Here is a 15,300-nt window from a genome sequence, read left to right on the forward strand (position 1 = left end):
ATGGGATTCTCCAGGCAAAAGTACTGGAGTGGGTTGCCATTGCCTTCTCCGGACTTAGCCACTAAACAACAATAAATCTTACGGATCATATAACAGTCATGAATATGGAGTTTCTTACATATAGAAAAGGTTTTATGCATGGTCTTAGTTTCACAGGCTGGTCCCAGAGTTTATCACAGCCATCAGGTGGCACATTTAGATTCTGTAGGTATTCTTGTCAGTAGGCCCAACCTGAGTTTCAGGTCTCTTATCTAGAGAGTAAATCAGAAATGGTCAGACTCCTTAAATGGAAGGATCTGAAAGTTTAGGGTCCACTGGACAAGCTACACTTGGCAGGAAGGCTGTCCTTGTGGTTAAGCATCCTGAATTGTTTATGTCTTTTCATTGCTTCTTTTTTCCCTTCCACTTCTAAATTCTGCTGTCCTTTAAACTTGCAACTTTTTTCTTTTGTTTACAACCAGGTACTTTCTTCCTGTGAGATACCTGAAAAAAACTTCTTGCAGCAGTGAGCCTCTCGGGTGCTAGCCACTTTCTAACAAGGTCTTCTTTGATCGCCTGAGTGTCCTTTAAAGTTGTGAAGGCCTGTAGTAAGATTAATTATTTATCCAGCATTTTGGCTAAGTGATTTGTGAGTGACTGCTGCTTATGCAGGCCTGCTCCATAAGTGCTAGCCACACTTGATGAAGAGTCAGGATGACTCTCATTTGGCTTTGTAAAAAGGGAGGGCTCCCTAGGACAGCCGTAATACTCTTCCTGCACCTGATGAAGTCTAGGGCCGCCCCTGACTGACCAGACAGCATAGGGTCCAGTTTCTTGGGGATCCTAAAGGTGTCACCCCACGGCCCCACTTCTCTGCACTTCTCGCCCCACCATCAGCTGCACTATCACCTCCACGTGGTGGTGAGAAACCACACCAACTACCCCCTTTGGTCAGGGAGCTTCCTTTCTTTCCCCATTGATCTTAGGGAGCTTGGAGGTAACATCAAGGCTTGCTGGAGCGCTCTCCTCCCTGTGTGAGTTCTCTGTGTAAAGCTCAGCTCAACTTTAGGCAAAGAATAAGCTTCTGGCTCCACTGAAAGTCAGGTTGTCTCTTAATTAGCTACTCCTTACAGCAGCTGTTAGTATACTATCAGCTAATATACAGCAGTTAGTATACTAACCGGAGAAGGCAATGGCACCCCACTCCAGTACTCTTGGCTGGAAAATCCCATGGACGGAGGAGCCTGGTAGGCTGCAGTCCATGGGGTCGCTAAGGATCAGACACGACTGAGCGACTTCGCTTTCACTTTTCACTTTCATGCATTGGAGAAGGAGATGGCAACCCACTCCAGTGTTCTTGCCTGGAGAATCTCAGGGACGGCAGAGCCTGGTGGGCTGCCATCTATGGGGTCGCACAGAGTCGGACACGACTGAAGCGACTTAGCAGCAGCAGCAGCAGCAGCAGTATACTAACAGTATACAGCAGGTGTTAGTATAATGACAAGGGCTTAGTAAGCCCTTGTTAGTTTAGTGGTGAGTATCCCCGCCTGTCATGTGGGAGACTGGGGTTCGATTCCCCGACTGAGAGGAATGCCAAACCTTAGTGCTTCCCTAGTGGCTCAGATGATAAAGAATCTGCCTGCAATGCAGGAGACCCAGGTTTGATCCCTGGGTTGGGAAGATCGCCTGGAGAAGGGAATGGCAACCCAGTGTAAAGATGTCTTTTGGTGTTTCCCTGGTGGCTCAGATGGTAAAGAATCTCCCTGCAATGTAGGAGGCCCGGGTTCCATCCCTGGGTCAGGAAGGTCCCCTGGAAAAGGTCATGGCAACCCACTCCAGTATTCTTGCCTGGAGAATCCCATGGACAGAGGAGCCTGGCAGGCTACCATCCATGGGGTCACAGTCGGACATAACTGAGCAACCACTTTTTCTTTCTACAGCAGCTGTGACTGCTCGGTGGTAACAGTACTGGAGGGAGGTGGCAGCAAAAGCCCTCTAAACATATAGAATGTTCTGGGGCATCCTGTACAGGTCTGGTACTCTCAGTGTCCATTCTCTGTATGTGCACCAAAACAGCCCCCAAGTTCAAGAAATCATGCCAGTAACTCAAGCTGTCCACTCAGACTTCCAAAAAACAAACAGAAAAACACTGGGGTTGGAGGAGGGAATCAGCTTGACTGAATTCACACAGTGAGGTATCCATTCTGTAAGTTGGTTTAGCTGATGCGATCAGTTACCAAAACCAACAAGCCCAATTCAGGAGTCCATTGTAGACTAAGCCCCAATCAGCATTTTTACTTTCTTTCTCTCATGATGTGTCACTGTGAAATCTGCTCTGTATAAATGCATAAAGCTGAAGCACCTGTATTTTCTGCACCATGATATGACTTTCAGTGATGTTCCTGTTTTTTTTTCCTTTTAATATTCAGCTAAAAGAACTGTTTTCATGGTTCCAAGTGACTCATTTATCCAGTTGTCTAGTAACATATAAACACACATAAACAAAGGTAGCTTGTACATATACATTTGTTTTCTACCGTCTAGTCCTCAGAGCTTTGGATTCAGTTCTTAAAGGTATTTAACTGGCAAGAAAAGGTAATGTGTTGTACTGTAAAAATTACATATTTTTTCTGTTTCATAAAATCCTCACGTTTACTCATTCCCTATGCGTATTGTCACCCCAAGCTTCCATTGACATCCAGAACAAGCTTTCCCTTCTGTAAAATGTTCATCCTCGGTAAATCTAGCCCTCCTTAGACAGAAACTGCTAATTCTTCCCAAGTAACTGTTTTTCCCTTCCTGTTGTAATAAAGAAATCCCTGGTTTGGGCTGGATATATCGTCACCCAAAATAAAAACTCTGGCTCCCCTTGCAGCAAGATGTACCCATATGGTTAATTCCTGGCAGTGAAATATAAGTAGAAGTGTCCTGCGCACCCTTGAAGAATAAGGGGGGCCCTGCTTTGCCACTTGTTCCTTTCTGCTGACAAGAATATAGACATAATGGTTGGTGCTTGGTAGCCTTCTTGGGCTTTTGGGCCCTGAGTGAAAATGATATGCTAAAAACAGTAATAACGTAGTGGGAGTCAAGGTCCCTGCTGGTTGTGCCATCACCTTGCCAGCCTAGGACTGCCTCCCTTTGAGCTTAATTTACATAAGTGAGAAATGCACTTCTGTCTTGTTTAAGCTACCGATATTACAATTTTTCTTTAATCTGCAGCAGAACTTAATTCTAACCAATATGGTAGGTGAGGTATGAGAAAAAAATTAGATCCATCACAAGGAAGTTTATATTGAAAATTATCAGAGCCAAAGCTTTAATCAGGACTTATAACTCTGCTGACAGTGTTCATGTATCTTCGGAGGCCATATGAGAATAAATGGATTATGATTGAATTCATCTAATTTTGATTGTTATTTGATTATTATAAGGAGTTTTAAATTCTACATTTTTTCCCAAATTATGATATTTGAAAATGAGTATTTTTAACAGCCTTATTGAGGTATAATTGATATATCCAGAATGCACATATGCATTTATATATATGAATTTATCATTTTGGATGTGAACAAGTCCCCTTGAAATCATCACTATATATCCATCACTTCCTAAAGTCTGCTTGTGTCCTACTGCTTTTCTTGTTTGTTTGTTTGTTTTCTAGTGAGAACACTTAGCATGAGATCTACCCTCTTAACACATTTTTCAGTGCACAATACAATGTTGTGCCTATAGGCACAGTGTTGTACAGCAGATTTCTGGAACTTACCTTGCATTATTGAAGCTTTGTGCCCATTGAACAGCAACTCCCCATTTCTCCCTGCCTCCAGCCCTGACACCCACCATTATTCTCTCTGCTTCTTTGATTTGACTGTTTTAGAAACCTCACATAAGAGGAATCAAGGAGTATTTGTCCTTGTGTGTGCTCAGTCGCTATTGTGTCCGACTCCTTGTGACCCCATGGATGATAGCCTGCTATAGCTAGCCGGGTTCCTCTGTCCATGGAATTTTTCCAGGCAGGAATAGTGGTGTGGGTTGCCATTTTCTCCTCCAAAAGATCTTCCCGACCCAGGGATTGAACCCACATCTCTGGTATCTCCTTCTTTGGCAGGCAGTTTACTACTGAGCCATCTGAGAAGCCCAGTTTGTCCTTCTAGGAGTGACTTATTTCAGTTAGCATAATGTCCTGAGGGTTCATCCATGTTGTAGCCTCTGATAGGATTTCCTTCTTTTTTAGGGCAGAATAATATTCGTTCCTTTGTTACATATACAACATTTTCTTCACTCATTCATCCATAGGTGGACAGTTAGATTATTTCCATATCATTGCTATTATGAACAGTGCTGAACACGGGAGTGTGAATTTCTTTTTCAGATCTTAATTTGAATTCTTTTGGATATATACCGAGAAGTAGGATTGCTAGATCATATGGTAGTTTTATTTTTAATTTTTTGAGGAACCTCCATACTGTTTTACATAGCAGCTGCACCATTTTCCATTTCCACCAAAAATGTACAAGGGTTCCAATCTCTCCACATCCTTGCCAACAGTTTTTTTTTCCCATACTAGTCATCCTAACAGGTGTGAAGTGGTATCTCATTGTGGTTTTGATTTGCATTTCCCTGATGATTATTGATGTTGAGCACCTTTTCATGTACCGGTTAGCTGTTTGTATGTCTTCTTTGGAGAAATATCTATTCAAGTTCTTTGTCCATTTTTAAATTGGATTATTTGTTTGTTTGCTATTGAGTTGTAAGTGTTCGTTACATATTTTGACTATTAACTGCTTATCTGATATATGGTTTGCAAATACTTTCTCCCATTCTATAGCTTGCCTTTTCATTCTGGTGATTGTTTCCTTTACTTGGCAGAAGCTTTTTAGTTTACTGTAGTTCCCCTTGGCTACTCTTACTTTTGTTGCCTGTGCTTTTGGTTATAGATCCAAGAAATCATTCCCCAGACCAATGGCAAGAAACTTTTCCCTGTGTTTTCTTCTAGGAGTTTTCCAGTGTCATGTCTAATGTTTAAAGTCCATTTTGAGTTGATTTTTGTTGTATATGGTCTAAGATAAACGTCTCATATCCTTCTTTTGCATGTGGATATCCAGTTTCTCCAACACCCAGAATATGAATCTATATTTTTAATTCTCAGAACTCACTCTGAGTCTTGAAAAAGCTCCCCTGCAAATGTGTTACAACTCAGCAATTTGTTTGGAATAAAATTGTCATCATCTGCTCTGTGTTCCCTGTGAAACATAGATGTAGTATTGGGTTTTGTGAGTCAGACCCAAGCATGACAAGGATCAGCCATTCTGACCTGTTGGGAGGAATTGGGTTCCACCACCACCAGAATTTGCAGCCCATCCCCTTTTATGGAAGTGGCCTTACGGAGTCACCCAGTAATTTCAAATCTGTTGAATTCTAGTTGTGAAAGAACTATTTTAAGAGCGTTGCCACAGTTAAATGTTTATTAAGTGTTTATACACATATTAGTCACTATGCAAACAGAGAAGCAGGTGGTCTCCCTGCTCCCACCTGTTCAGGTCACTGAAGCAGAGCCACCTGGAAAGCTTCACACAGTAATTGGACCTTCACCCTTCAGAACTCCACTTTCATTACATTCAGCAATGAGGACTCTGACATCTCCTGAAATATCGTCTCCACATGCCCTTTGTTATTAGATATTAGCCTTTTGTGAGCCATGTAGCACAAACCTCAGATTCAAGTGTATTGCTGCAGAGGTAATACGGACAGTGAGGAAAGCCCTGTGGGGGGACTTGAAAGAAGAGGCCAGTGAAATAGGTGCTTCTAATTTGTCTTGCACTGAGGAGCAAAGCTGCCTATAGGCCAGGGCTGGGGACTGGAAGCAAAAAAGGACGAGAAAAAGAATAGAGGTATCTGTGGCAGCCTAGGAAAAAGCACCCAGAGTCTGGAATGGAGCAGGTTCCAGAACCCAGCTGTGCGCCTCTAATACCCAGGTTGTTGTTTGAACTCCGATTGTGTTCTTGTTGTTCAGTCACTAAATCGTGTCTGGCTCTGAAACACCATGGACTGCAGCACGCCAGGCTTCCCTGTCCTTCATTATCTCCCAGAGTATGATCGAATTCTTGTCCGTTGAGTCGGTGATTATGTTCTGGGTCTGTGTTAAAGTGAATTAAAGAGAGGTGGCCTGACATCTATTATGAAAAAAATTTACAAAAAATAGGAGAGAGAGAGAAATTATATCCAAAGTACAGAGTTGGGGATCAACCCCGAGCCTTCTGGTCATGGCAGGAAAGATAAGCCATAACAAGCCCCACACTACCCTAAAAATTGTAGCTAATGTTGATTATGCATTTCATTAGCATGTTGCATTTCTTACATCATGAGGGAAGGGTTCTCCAGAGAAACAAAACTAATAGAATATATGTGTGCATATAGTAAGAGATTTATTTTGAGCAACTGACTCAGGCAGTTGTGGGGACTGGCCGCTCTGAGACTCATTGGGTAGGACAGCAGGCTGGAAACTCAGAAAAGAGTCAAGATTGCAGTCTTGCATCTGAAATCTTTAGAGCAGGCCAGATGCCTGGAAACTCAGATGGGATTTCTAACATCATGAGGGAAGGGTTCTCCAGAGAAACAAAACTAATAGAATATATGTGTGCATATAGTAAGAGATTTATTTTGAGCAACTGACTCAGGCAGTTGTGGGGACTGGCCGCTCTGAGACTCATTGGGTAGGACAGCAGGCTGGAAACTCAGAAAAGAGTCAAGATTGCAGTCTTGCATCTGAAATCTTTAGAGCAGGCCAGATGCCTGGAAACTCAGATGGGATTTCTATGTGATAGTCCTGAGGCAGAATTCCTTCCTTACTGGCAAACCTCAGTTTTTGCCCTCAAAGCTTTCATCTGATTGGGTGAGGCTCACCCATATTATAGAGGGTAATCTGTTCCACTTAAAGTCAACTGACTGTAGATGTAATCACATCTACAAAGTACCTTCACAGCAACACCTGAATTTGTGGTCGATAAAAGAACTGGGCATCATAGCCTAGCCAGGTTGGCATATAACATTTCACCAGCACAGATGTAGGCTATCATCTACATTTTACCTTTTACATGATGAAACATGAGAGTTAATTTAGTATCTTTCTCAAGGTTATTGCTCAAAGGGCTCAGCAGTCTGACTTTGGAACCCATCTCTCACCCAAATTGCTGTGCTGCCTCCCAAGAACACAGAGTCCTGGGAGTGGGAGGTTGGTGAGGGTGGCAGGGGTGGGGGGGGATGTCCTTTGCTCTGAGGGCTAAGAAACTATGGGGTAAACTATGTTACAGTCAGGGCTTCGCTGCTCAGTGGTGAAGAATCCACCTGCCAGTGTAGGAGATGCAGATTCAATCCCTGGGTCAGGAAGATCCCCTGGAGAAGGAAATGGCAACCCACTCCAGTATTCTTGCCTCGGAAATCCCATAGACAGAGGAGCCTGGTAGGCTACAGTCCATGAGGTCTCAAAGAGCTGAGCATGACTTACAACTAAACAACAACAATGTTGCAATCAGCTGATATATCAGAATACCACCAGCAATTTTCAAAAGCTCCTTTGTCCTATTGGGTCCTTATTAGGTAAACCTATAAGGTGAAATAAACTGTCAGGAGAGAGCCTATCTCCTTTCATCTCTCCACTTCTTTTCCTTTGTTTTCTCCCTTCAAGTCTTTCTTCTCTTCCCCAGTTGGCTTACTTTATTTTCTTTTCTGTTTTTCTCACCTTTCCCTCTTTATATCCTTTTTTAAAATTAGTTATTCCTGAAAAATAAAAAAAGAAGGGGGAAAAAGGGATCTATTAGATATAATTTAAGCTGCTTCTGATATCTGTTGTAGCAGTTGTGGCTTGATTGGGGGGAAAAGGAAGGAAGGAAGGGAAGAAAGAAAACTGAAAAAAGGAGAGTGAGAACGAGGGAGAAGGAAGAATAAGGAAATTCAGCCTTAACTCCCTACAAAAGGCAACCTCTTTCTGATTACTTTTGATGGTCTTGTATTTAAGAATTTGGCACATTAAAATCACCTGATACCTAAAAAGTGCTGTGCCCAGACTATGTAAGTCAGCATTTATGCATTAGAACCAGTGCTGGTTAAAACTCTCTACGTGATGCCAATGAGCAGCCCAGTTTGAGAACCAGTACTACAAAATCTTACCCTTGAGACTACTCCCTAGTGATTGGGAGTCACAGTAGCAATTGCCTCTGGGAAGGACATGGGGGTGATGAAGACTAAGAAAGAAACCTGGAGCGTTCTATATCTTGTTCTGGGTGATGCTTAGTTGACATTTTTGCATTTTGTATTCCTTATTGTATTTACTGGACTTCCTTCGTAGCTCAGTCAGTAAAGAATTCACGTGCAATGCAGGAGACTGCCTGCAATACAGTGGACTGGGGTTCAGTCCCTCGATTGGGAAGATCCTCTGGAGAAGGAAATGGCAACCCACTCCAGTATTCCTGCCTGGGAAATCTCATGGACAGAGGAGCCTGGCGGGCTGTGTTACACGTGTATCAGGGCCTCACTGTGCCAGGTTCAGGGCACAGACATGCAGTGGTGGCTGGTTCCTACTGAGATAAATGTCATCGCCTGTCAGGGTTGCTCAAACCAAGAGGTTGGCTGGAAAATGGGCTGTCTCTGTGGCTAGGCTGTGTTGAAGGAATAGCGGAGTCTACTATGTGTTGATTTCTCAGCTTCACTCTCAGAGGATGGCTTTTCCAGTCTTCTCCCTCAATCCTGGTAGCACCATGTTCTGATGACATCTGTAATACCTCCAATTCCAAAATGATTTGGTTCCAAGAGGAGGTCAGTTATTTGAAAATATTGTTTTAAAGAGTGAATTGATTCCTAAAGTAGGAAAGATTCGTCTTATGTAACTCAGAATGCATTATAGTATTGAGTTGGCAAAAAAGTTCATTCAAGTTTTTCCATAAGATGGTACAGAAAAACCCAAACAAATTTTTTGGCCAACCCTATATGATTACAAAGTGGCTAGTATATCAGCATTGTAGTGATAATGTCGGTGGTTCTCTCCTGTCCTTTCCTGCTCTGTCATTACATGTATATTTCATCTGCTAGTCTTCAGGTAGACTTAGAATCAAGAAGCTCCTTATTCTTCATGCTGTTTTCAGAATTTAGACCCCCCCAAAAAATTCCAGATGTATTTTTGCTGTCTGATAAGTGCCCTTTCAACTTCTCTGACTTTGATACCCACAGGGATCTAATGAGTTGGGCTCAGGTAAAGAATGAGAATGAGATTTCTCTCCTTCCTCACCAATAGCATTTGGGTCTGGGAGATTTTTGAGATCTGGGATTGTTGTTCCCACAGTGGGTGGGACACCCCACCTACTCATTTGTCCCTAGACCAGTGCTGCGCAAAATAACATTCTGCAGTGATGGAAATGGTTTATATCAATATTGTCCAATACAGGGACCACCACTGACGCATGGCTAGTGAACACAGAAACATGGCTAGCATAACTGAGAAAATGAATTTTAACTGTGTTTAATTTTACTCTTGATTTTGATAGCATAAGCGAATGGGGTACCGTAGTGGACAGCACAGCTCTAGTTCTGAGGTAGAAGAGCTTCTCTTTCTGACATAAATAGATGTGACATTCTAAGGTTATCCAGAGAAGATCAACTGGACTCAACCTTAAAATGCAAGATGAAGTATTTCCAGACAGGAAAAATAATAAATATGGAAGTATTGGAGAGCTGGCCCAGTCAGAGAACTGCATCTGATTCTCTGTTGCTGGATGTTAGTGTTAGGTTGGTTGGGAAAGTAAGTGGTAGAAAGTGAATTCTCTGAGAAGCAAGATCCTAAAGAATCTTGTAAGCCACGGCAAGAGGCTTGGGCTTCACTCTTGAAAATGTGTATCGAAGGGTATGATGAATGGTCTGGTATCAAAACTTATTCAGCAGGTAAGCCTTTCAGCTTATCTGGCCAGGGGAAAAGCCTGCAGGTTGTTGGGTTCTCCTGCAACCCCAGCTGCTGCTCTCAGGTTGTTTAAGAACTCTGACAAGCAGTCATCTGTGCTATTTGGCAGTACCTCCAGGCCTTGGCACCTCCGAGAGCCACTTCCTGAACACCAGGAGCCCAGATTGGCATGAACTGTCTTCCTGAGGTTGAACTGGAAAGAGATGCCCTTGGGGGGGGGGTTGTCTGCAGATGACCCTGTGCAATACTGGGAGCTGGGAGGAGCTGGCTCTGGGACCTGGATGCAGGGGCAGAGGGGTTACAACCATAGTCCCTAAGATAACTGGAACAACAGGGTTTAAATTTAGATGAAGGATCACCCCAGTTTTCCTCAAATACTTCACTAGAGCTAGCAAACTAGACACCATACAAATAAAATAAAACTTCTATCTTCTCTGGGTTTTTTTCCTCAATTAAAAAGTTCAGCTATTTGGAGGGGAAGTCTTTGCATCATGGGTTTTTCCTATACTAAAATTTTGAAAGTAATTAAAAACATTGATTTTCATGGACCTTATACATTCTAAAATACGTTGAGCCATAGATTAAAGTTCTCCCATAGCAAAGAAGTGTAAGTTTTACTCTGAAAAGTAAAAAGTAGGGCTTTTTTTTGCAAAGATTGTCACAATCCATGTTTTTCCTTATTAAAAAAGAAGATACTAATGTACTGTTGGAGTTGTTTTTCTCTGTTTCACCCGAATCTCTGATACCTGCTTTGATTTGAATTCGGTTGATAAACTTTGTAGTATGTTTGAATCTTACAAAGACTGCGGGGTTTGTAGACTTCCTCAGGTTCATGGTAACTCAGACCATCTTACACTCCTAGCTCTGATTTCCATGAGAAACAAAGTGAGAACCAAAAAAGAAAATAAATCTGCCCCATTATTAAATTTGTGCTCCTGATGCCTGCTGTTGTTACTACTGTAACAGCCAGGGGTTAAACTGTCAGTTTGACAACTTGTAAAGCTCTTTATCATAGAAAACAAGAAAAATCAATGCCGAATTACCTCAGGAATATTATTGATGACCTAAATGTCATTTTCTGTTTTTATTACTTTTCACTGTATTTAGCTTGTAATTCAAACTGCTTTCTAATTAATTTGGTTTGGCTCAGTTGGAAATAGAAAAAGCTAACTATCTAATAGGTGACACATGTCACAGAAAAACCTTACAACATCCCTTCTTCCCCAAGATCAATCAGCCATGAAACAACTTACCCAACTTTTGTTTTTCTAGCAAATTCTTAAGAAATAACAATAAAATTAAATTTGTCTAGTCCAAAGAACCAGGGAGAAACATGAATGAGCCAAAGTGACCTGAAAGCCCAGTTTTATCTAGCTATAATCTCTCTCCTAGCTGTTAAAATATCCCGAAGCACTCGATCATGTTGCATTTTCATTTCAGAGCCATGTGTTGTATTTGCCAAGTGCACATGGTCCTGATTTGAACTGCGAGTTCCCCGGCTGTTAAGCAGAGCTCTCGGCTGGCTCTGACCAGGTCTCGAGTAGGTCAAAGGCCGAGAGCCTACATCTTGGTTAGATCTTACCCTCATGGAAACCAGAAGCCTGGGTCAGGGCAGCGGTGCCTGGGCCAGCCCCTGATTAGATTAGGTCTACATTTATCAACTACACAGAGAGTACACTTAACCTTTCAACTCAAGAGTTTTGATGTATCTTTATTTTCAAATGAAAAGGTGAATATTATCCTGCCGAAGTCTTGGTCCAATAGCAATGGAGCGTAACATACAGCTTTTTCTAATTTCATCTACTACCAGCTTTAACCAGCAACAACATGTAAGCATTTTATCTGTTTTCCAAATTTCACAAGTATGATATTTTGACATTTATAGAAAACTACTTTATCATTTTACACGCCTTTCATTTTTTATAGGAATTTAATATTTGTCTTTGGTTTCTATGTAGCTTTATCTCTATATTTATTTGTTCATTCATTTAGATTGAGACTAGAGCTACTCTATCAATGAATGATAGATCCATATCATGAAAATCCATATGTGGAAAGAGCTGTAAACTACTTTTAAAAATCTGATTTTTTTTAATTCCCCTAAGTATTTGGCTTAAATATTGCTTTGAAATATTATTTCTTCAGAATTGTATTGTTTGATTCTCTACAAAGTTGTCATTAAACTTCTAATGAGACATATTAAATAATACAATTTCAGAATGGGTTTTTACAGTTCTGTTGAGTCACTTTTTCCTGAGGAGCCTTTGATGCCTTTTACTGCTGGGCAGTCTTACCTCACAGATTCAGGGTCTGCCAGGGGTATCCATTGTCCCCCAGTTCTCTGTTGGATAAATTCCTGGAACAATAATGGTAGTGATGAGACCAGACATGAGGAATGGTCTGAATCCACTAGAAGGGACTCAGACCTCATTGTTCATTCATGCATTCACTGACTCCTTACTGAGTGTCTCCTATCTTCCAGGGACCTGGGCTTGGGTCAGGTAGCAGATAAAAGGTCCCTGCTGTCTTGCAGCTAACTTTCTAAATTCTTCAACATCAGTATCCCTGTCTTGTGCCAACACAAGGTTGTATGCAACTGTACATTGTGACCTTCAAGATAAAGTTATTCTTCATTTTAAAAGGATTGCTTTTCTTGTCATCACAGTGTTTCTGCAGTCTGCTTGTTCAGTTAAGTAAACTCATCATAGAATCGAAATTCTAGCCCAGAATGTGGGTTCAACGAGGGGAAAGGCTGTGAAGGGCTTTTCAGAGAAATGATTATTTCTCAAATGAAAGATAAAATGAAATAATTTGAATTATATTGAAAGTGGTTGCCATTCACCCCAATATAGCGGTCTCTTCTTTTTCTCATCTATGTGTAATCTGAATCTTAGAGCCATTTTGAACTTTGATTGTTTGGTCAGTTCACTTTCATTCTGAAATAATTTTTTAAATTATAGGAATTGTATTTATAAACTTAGTTTCAAAACCTGTGTGAATCATTATTTTTACCTTGATATTTTTGATGCCAAATTTCTGATCTTGAGGTTGTATCATCTTAAAGGTTATTCTGAATTTTTATATTTACCATAGAAATAACTATATCAGCAGAAACTATCATCTTGATTGTCATCAACAGGCACGTCTTTTATGGCACTTAATTTACTGAATATGTATTTGATAGACTAATAAATCAGTAACATGTATTGAGCAATCAGTGTAAATAGAATACAAATATTTTCATAATCATGGCCAAAATTAGTGGTGGGGTAAATGAATTCACTTAGATTAGATTATTTTTATAATTTATTATAAAAATTTTATTGATTAATTAATTATAATTATTATATTTATTTATTATATAATTATTATATTATTTTTATAATTTTCTCAGTTTCTAAATAAATACCTACACCTTCGCAAACTACCAAAGTCACTTTCTCACTTCGATCATCTAATGTTGAACAGCCCTTTTTGAGCTACTCTTGATTACTAGATTGATTGGAAAATAATGGTCCAACCCCCCTTTTACCCTTGTTTTTCAGAAACCTATTTTATATTTAAGGGTTACCAGCATCTAGCTATCAAAACCACCCACTATTGACTTTCCAGACATGTGATCAACATTCAGATAACATTTGTTGAGCTCCCACTGTGTACCAAGCTCTGTTCTAGATTATTGAGTCTGTCTTCATGTTTTTTAGGGTGACTGGAAAAGTATGACTCATGATCTAGTTAATTCTGCTGGGGAGTTAGCATTGGAACTGGAGGCCTCTGAATAACCCCTTCTGGGTCTTCACATGCTTCATTTTAGAATATTCCTGCCCCTTGTGGCGAGAATGCAGCATTCTGAATGCTCCAGAAGGAATCCTGAACACCAAATACTAAGCAAGTTACCCCAGCCCTGGCTTGGACTATGTTACAGGACTTGTTAAGACCTATATCACTCTCATGTATACATTTTCTGGGTTGCTGGTTTCATCACAATCTTTCTGCTGCCTCTTAACTGCTGCTGTTAGAAGTTTTGAAGCTGCTGAGCCCCCCAGAATCAGACTGGGGGTACAGCTTGAGGAAGTAGAGAGAGAGGTAGAGTCCCTGAGTTCTAACAATGCTTTGTGGAGACTGCAACTCCTTTTTCTCGTTGTTGGTATTTAAAATACTTTAGCAAGATTCCTTTCTGGATGAGGGCCCTTTCCACATTCATATCTTTTGCAATCATTTTCTCCCCCTCCTTGTACTTTTTTCTATAGAGAAATAGTATCTATGACACTTGATTGTGAAATGTTTCTTAGAATTAAATCAATAACACTTTAAGGTTTTCCGGCTTAATTTGTATATATTTGTCTTGGAATATAGTACCCATCTCTCCAGCATGCAGTTTTGTAGTTGTTCGGATGTTGGCTTCAGGGGTGGGAGGGGAGGAAGTTATATTTTTAGCTATAGTGATTCTCTTTGTAAATGGTATACACTGTAGTCTGTCCTCCAGTTGATTTACTGCATATGGAACCAACTCACTCTTAAGTACACTCTACAATTTCAGTGGTTTACAAAACCAATAAAAATATAAAATGCTGAAATAAATATTTAAGATTCCTTTTCTGCATTGCACTGAAGATATGATGAAAATAAATTTTAAAAGAAAGTATTTGCACTTGAGGAATTCAGGTAAAAGTCATGAAGCTATAATTAAAAGCAGAGTTGTAGGGACCAAGTAAAATTTGGGAGAGATGATTAAACTTTACTGTTCATCTTATTTTTATCTTATATTCATTTAAACAAAGCCAATCTTGATGGACTATAAAATACACCATATGTTGTCATTTAAAAATAAAGTTCTATATTGAAGTTTAGCATGTCTATCCTGTGGCTGTATGCCACCACTCCCTGCATCAGACTCCTTCTCAACACAGGGCTTCAAGGAAGCCCTGTGAACCTATTTTCTGTCTCAGTTTTAGATACATCCTCAGCCTTTCTCCTCCTTCGTGACCCTCAGCTCTAGCTGGGACGGTTGTCTTATTCCCTTACACACATGCCAGACCCTTCCATCAAAGGCCATCTTACAACCCATCCTCTACTTAAGTCCAGCTTCTTTCTTCAGTGTTCAAAGCTCATTCCCTACACAGATATAGGGACAGAAAGGGAGGGCAGGATGAATTGAGAGATTAAGATTGACATATATACATTACCATGTATAAAATAGGTAGCTAGTGGGAAGCTGCTGTATAGCACAGGGAGCTCAGCTCAGTGCTCTCTGATGACCTAGAGGGGTGGAATGGGAAGTGGGTGGGAGGGAGGTCCAAGAGGGAGGGGATATACATATATATACACACACACATATATCTGATTCACTTTGTTGTACAGCAGAAACTAAAGCA

At 40.7% G+C, this 15,300-nt stretch overlaps 1 protein-coding gene and 1 long non-coding RNA gene across 6 annotated transcripts in view; both read left to right on the forward strand.

Annotated features, from left to right (window-relative positions):
• CDIN1 (CDAN1 interacting nuclease 1) overlaps window positions 1–15,300 on the forward strand; it is a 233,470-nt gene that overhangs the window by 182,590 nt on the left and 35,580 nt on the right. The gene's annotated exons all lie outside the window — the stretch shown is intronic.
• Window positions 1,532–6,693, forward strand: LOC145512755 (uncharacterized). Its single transcript, XR_014058768.1, has 2 exons — window positions 1,532–1,762; window positions 4,049–6,693. It is a non-coding gene; the product is annotated as an uncharacterized LOC145512755 (long non-coding RNA).

This window comes from Giraffa tippelskirchi, chromosome 7 (genome assembly GCF_054371585.1).
Source record: "Giraffa tippelskirchi isolate mGirTip1 chromosome 7, T2T-mGirTip1v1.2.pri, whole genome shotgun sequence".
Classification (NCBI taxonomy): domain Eukaryota; kingdom Metazoa; phylum Chordata; class Mammalia; order Artiodactyla; family Giraffidae; genus Giraffa; species Giraffa tippelskirchi.